The sequence below is a fragment of the Lactuca virosa genome, chromosome 8 (genome assembly GCF_052849685.1).
Source record: "Lactuca virosa cultivar CGN04683 chromosome 8, Lactuca_virosa_CGN04683_v6, whole genome shotgun sequence".
In the NCBI taxonomy this organism is placed as follows: Eukaryota; Viridiplantae; Streptophyta; class Magnoliopsida; order Asterales; family Asteraceae; genus Lactuca; species Lactuca virosa.
In genome coordinates this window covers 245,197,218-245,203,376 of record NC_136433.1, presented here as the reverse complement: position 1 = coordinate 245,203,376, position 6,159 = coordinate 245,197,218, and the positions used below count along the sequence as shown (strand labels likewise).

The following is a 6,159-nucleotide window of genomic DNA, read 5'->3' as shown; positions in this document are numbered from 1 at the left end:
CGGGATTAGGACTGTGATCTTAACTGTGTTGGAGACAGGTAATTTCGAAGGGAGTATAAAAGGAAGAGTTTACTTCCATAAACTCTTTCCACTCCCATTCCTCCCTTTTACAGCCGCAAGCATACTTTCTCTCTCTACTCTCTCTCCTCGAAAAACCTTTTGCGAGTTCTTGTGAAATCGACTATACCACTTCGAAAGTATGATGAATCTGACCAGGAATCTGCCTTTTATTCGTCATTCATACCAAAACTGGAGGAGTAATCTGCGTTTTTGAAATCGTCGGCGCTTACTGTTCTTGATGAATTTACGGTTTTGGGAGATTCATAAACCGTAAACCCATTTTGGCCTTACGACCGTAAACTCGGTTTTGGCCTTACGACCGTAAACTCGATTTTGGTCCTACGACCGTAAACTCAGTTTACGGTCATTGACCAACTTTGACCGTAAACCCATTTAGACTGACTTTGACCGTAAACTCGATGGTTGACTAATTTTGACTGTAAACTCAAATTTTTTTTAGTCAATCTAATTTTTTTAAAAGGTCCAAAAATAAATTTGTTTAACTAAAGAAAATTCAAATGATTTAAATTGTTAAAATTCTGTGTTTTCTTACTTGGCCTGTTTAGTGTAGATAAATAGTGAATCTTAAGTTTTCAGACATGCACAACTTGGCGATTGTGTTGGATGATCCTCCGGTCGCTCATGCAGAATTCAAATCAATGATCTACAGACTGAGAGAGTGTTGTTTGTCTGGTGCCATCACAGTAAATCCCATCATTTATCAGGACATTATCCGGCAGTTCTGGCAAACGGCTAAGGTGTCAAGACAAAATGGTGCGTTTACTATTAAAGCTGAAGTCCGAGGATGCAAGATCGTAATCACCGAACAGTACATCAGAGACACACTGCTGATCGATGATCAACACGATTTCCCTACTGAGATTGGGATTGATGATGTTCAAAGGATTCTCAGCAGGATGGGATATGAGGGCATCTACCCTCCTACGGTGAAGAAACTTCTACCTCCCTACTGGAGATTTCTGGCACATGTCTTCGTCAGCTGCATTTCGGGGAGGAGATCAGGCGCTGATGAGATCTCGCTCCTGAACACAGGAGCAATTGTTTCACTCGTTGCCGGTATAAAATTCAATTTCTCGAAGTTCATTCTAGATGAATTTTTGGTGAACATAAATGCCATTTCCTGGGGAAACAGAGACGCATTCTTGTTATACCCAAGATTCATTCAGGTGTTCATCAACAATCAGTTCCCAGAGATGGTCAATGATGGTGAAAAGCTGGATATTAAGTCCCTAGTCCCACACACGGTTGGTCTCATCAAGCAAAATCAAAAGGGCAAAGTCGTTTTGCCGGGCGTACATCCTCTCGAGAAGTTCGGAAAATTTGCTGAGATTGATGAATCTTCTGAGTCGCATGGAACATCTGACAAGGCATCTGAGCCCACTTCTTCTGAAAGTGTTGTTTCTGAAGATGTGATCACTGTCTCAGATCATGAAGAACAAGAAAATCCAGCACCTAAAGCACAAGTGGCTGAGGAACACGAGTTGACATCCGTTCCAGTTCAAAAGGATTACGATGATGGGTCTGGATCGGAAATTGTATTGTATGAAGGCCTCGACCTCACAGGATTTGACAATGATGAAATTCCTGTCAATTTTGGGAGTAATGAAGATTTTATGGCCAGGGTGAACCTCAATGAGCTGCTTGACAATGTCAATGAAGTTGCTGAAGCAGCAACAAAGACAAGGGAAAAAGGAGATGTTCTCGAAGCTACACCGCGTCCAACCAACACATCGGCGGAAATAGCAATTCCTATGGTGGCAACGTCAGGGATTCCTCCCCTTAATGTTGTCTTACCTACTTCTACGCCTTCAGAAAGTGATCACCCAGCCCCACAAGCCTCTCCTTCTCCATGTAAGAGGCGCAGACTCGACCCTAGACTGGTGATTCAAAGTGTTACAGCTCCTCCAACAACTACACTTGTTATAGTCTCAGCTGAACCCACAAGTGAAGGTCCTAGTATCTTCTATGAAACTGGTGGCTCGTCCTTCCCAACGGATTTATCTCCTCCTAGGCCAGAGCATGGCGCTACCTCTGTTAAATTAGCCAGGCTCTTGGCCAGAGATCAATTTTCAACATCACCCCCGCATGGAAAAGGAATTTCTATAAGGGTGATAGCACAGGAGAAGAGAGTCCCTCACTTCTTGGACTTCAAAAGCAGGTCGATGCTTTGAACCAGAAGATCGTTGAGTTGGATCAGAGGAACATTGAGGTTGATATCAAGGTGGCTGACCTTCAAACTGAGAATACACAGCTCAACATTCAAGTGGTCGAGCTTACCGAGGACAAAGCTCTGAAGACCAAACAGATCACAGATCTTCAGACACACTTTGGGCTACTGACCGCCAGCTACTACGATTTGAAGAAAAAGCTAGAAGATAAATTTGGGGATGAATTCAAGTCATCCGTTGAAGAGCCACCAATTTATCTTCCCAACCAAGATGCTCCCATTGCTACGAAACCTATCAGAACCACCACCGTCGTGAATCGTTTTGAGAAAGAACCGGCTCAAGCTCCAAGTGCAGCAGAATTAAAACGTGCCAAAAAGGACAAGTCTGCTGACAAAGGTAAATTGCTATTCAAAAGGAGCGCAGATCATAAGGCACCCTGGAATAAACCACAGATCACCGTTACGGATCTGGGCGAGAATCATTTCAGAGACACCTATGGTGATAGGTCAGGAATCCACTCGTGGGGATTCCATGACACCATGAATATGTTTATGGTGAGGAGAAAGAGCGGCAACAATGAACTATACAAAGATGCTCACGACTTTCATTCTTTTACTAAGATTGATCTTACCGAGCTATCTAAGGCTCCTTTCTCCAACCCATCGAACAATCCCAGGGCGAGTCAGTTCAAGTCATTCCTGGAAGATCAAGTCGCTAAAGGTTTTCATTCGAAGAAGACTGCTGAGTCGATAGTCAAGGTTTACTCTAAAGTGTTTGATCCCACGTCAAATCAGCCACTTAGATCAGTGATGTGGCCTGCTACCGCCCAAGTGAAGCAAGTCCCCGTTCTTGAAAATTATTTTGATGGTTCTCTTAAATCCATGCTATATTGGGTGTATGATGAATCCACAGATGCTGCTGTCATCATGCTTAAGGAAGATTGCATCCGTTTGTATGAGAAAAGGGATTTACTTTAATTTGGCAAGTGGGACATACATCATCTCGCTAAAAATCAGATTATGGTGGCTGAACCTCTCTTTGAGCCCGCTGCAAAAGAATACACGTCGATGGTGGCTGAAATTATAGAAAAGAAAATGTGGAACGGAGCGATGGGAAAATCAGACGTACTGGTGGTCGAAAAGAGCTAAGTCCAATCTAGCACCAAACCAAGGGGAAGATTGAAGGACCCTGTAAATGGTTTGGTCTAGGCTTTCATTGTGTTTAGTTCAGTTTGAGTCTGTAATACTATTTATGAGCTGTTTATGTGATTTTGGTCTGTTTGTATGTTTACGACCGTAAACAGTGTTTACGGCCGTAAACACGTTTACGACCGTAAACCCAGTTTACGGTCGTAAACCCCGTTTACGGTCTGGTTGAGAATATATAGGGGAGGTGTTGGTCTTAGTGTGGTTGGTTGATGCCATTGCGTTTACACAGAGTCCTACCAAGTTGTACCAGACGGTTTACTGAATTTAATCGTGTGCAAGCTTGATTTCTTTTCATCTTATTCTTCTTTCTGTGATTGTTTGTTGCTTGATTACTGGTAAAGATCCATATTTGGACCTTACAATTGGTATCAAAGCAAAAACCGGTGTTAAAGCTTCATTCGATCGACTTTTGGGCTGTTTCAACCGATATTCTTATTGGTCGAGCCTGTTTTAAGTGTTCTTGTGGTCAAGGGAATTGAATTTACTGCAAAAACGTGTTTCTGAAGGCGTTCTGGGATTTTACTGCCAACCGTAAACTCTATTTACGGTTGTTAAATCTGTTCAGGCGCAATCCAGAGATTATATGCGAATCTCAGCGACGGCGGTTTGCTAATGTTGAACTTGTTGATAAAATCATTCAACTTTATGAAGAATGGAAAAGCCATCAATTCGAGCTGGAACAGTTCCGAAAGGATTTCAACAAGATCAACAAAGAAGTCGCCAAACTCAGAATTGCAGGACAAGATGCGACTTCATTGATTAAAGATACCGAGGAAAACAAGCAATTGACTGCGAAGAAAGAAGCACATGTTCAGGAGGCCCAAAGAGCATTGCATTCAAATCTGAATCTGGTTGGAAATATTGTTCATGACTCTGTTCCCGTTAGCAACGATGAGGCAGATAACGAGATAGTTAGGAGTTGGGGAAAGAAGAGAGATGAAGCAAAACTGAGAAATCATGTGGATCTTGTCGATCTTCTTGGAATTGCAGACCTGAAAAGAGGTGCTAATGTTGCTGGTGGTAGAGGATATTATCTAAAAGGAGATGGTGTGCGTCTCAATCAAGCTCTAGTGAATTTTGGCCTTGATTTCTTGGAGAAGAAGGGTTACACACTGTTGCAGACTCCATTCTTCATGAGAAAAGATATCATGGCAAAATGTGCTCAATTATCACAATTTGATGAAGAACTCTACAAAGTAACAGGTGAAGGAGATGACAAGTACTTGATTGCTACTGCTGAACAGCCACTTTGTAGGATATGATAGTGTACCTCCTCCATATAATCATACCTATCAGTATGATAGTGTACCTTTCATGGTTTATGGCAAGCCATCTGGTTTCGTCTCAGAAGGATTTATTAATGTTGAAAGTACTGACGTTTCTACTTCCCCTGCAGATCAATCCTTAGATCAGTCAAAGCACAAAGTTGAAGGTTCTATTTCTGATAACAAAACTGAGCTTGAACCTGATGTTTCTGTTTCCAATGAACAACCTTCTGTTTCTGATGATAAAGTTGATGATACATCTTGTGATGCCTTTGATGCTTTTTTATCGGATCATGTTGAGTTAAATTTTTTTGACATATTTGATTATTTGTTTGAAAATATTGATGTTCCTGTTTCTAGCACATCTAATTCATGTACAGGTAAAGTAGCAGAGGATGAGAACAAGGAGAAAACCACTGAACAAACCAACATCACCTTGAGCCCTGAATCTATTGCTTCGAACTCAACTGCTTCTGATCAACCTGCTGTTGAGAAATACATACCACCAATTCCAGTGAAACAGAGTGCCTCCTGCAATTGTGCTTGTGGGAACAATAAGAGACAAGGCAAGGATACGCCACCAGGGGCAGGAAGAAACAACTTCACAGTGAAGAAAAAGACATGTTTTCACTGTGGAACACCTGGACACATTGCCCGAAACTGTCCAAATCGCGCATACGTTCCCTACCATGCACAAGGCTGGCAGAACGCGCCAAGAGGGAGATACTTCAAAAGAAACTCCTCAAGGTCACGTTCAGACCATGATGACCGGTACGCGCAGAAGGCCAAGAATCAAACCTACAAGGCCAAGAATGCGAATCCCAAGGGAAATAAGGGAATGCCGGCCAAGAAGCCAAATCCAAGAGATGCTCCCGTGAAGCCAAAATCAAAGTCATCTCAATGGCCGACATCAAGTTCAAAAGCAAGTACTGAGCCACCCATCAGATCGAAAAAGAAATGGGTTAAACCCAACTGCAAATGGGTTCCGAAAGCTCAATCTCCCAAATCTTCTAACGACTTTAATATTTCTTCATCTTCTGTTTGTGATAAACAGGATATGTCATGGGAGAGAGTACCGTGCAAAGATGAAAAAGGTCGACCCAGTTTCAAAATGGACTGAGTTCCGAAGACCAACTAATCTTGCTATGTGTCGGAGCAGCTATGGAGGCATATCATCAGACTTCGGTTTGTTGGTAGTGGCTGTTCCAGGCACATGATAGGAGGCATCTCTCAACTCTACAACATTCAGACCTTTGTTTGAGAGTATGTGTCCTTTTGCGGGAAAGGAAGAGATCACAAACGGGGTTAGTGCTTAATGACATGAAGAATTTTCGGATCTGTTCTGAGATTACGCGTGCTGTTCTCAGACCTTCTGGCTGCAAATTCAATCGGTGACTTACGGTTTGAGTTTTCTTCTCTATACTCCTGAGTTTTTCT

General features: G+C 42.4%; 1 pseudogene; it reads left to right on the top strand.

Moving 5' to 3' along the window:
- The first annotated feature begins 3,268 nt into the window (after positions 1 to 3,268).
- Positions 3,269 to 4,719, top strand: LOC145131392 (serine--tRNA ligase pseudogene; annotated as a pseudogene).
- The last annotated feature ends 1,440 nt before the right edge of the window (positions 4,720 to 6,159 follow it).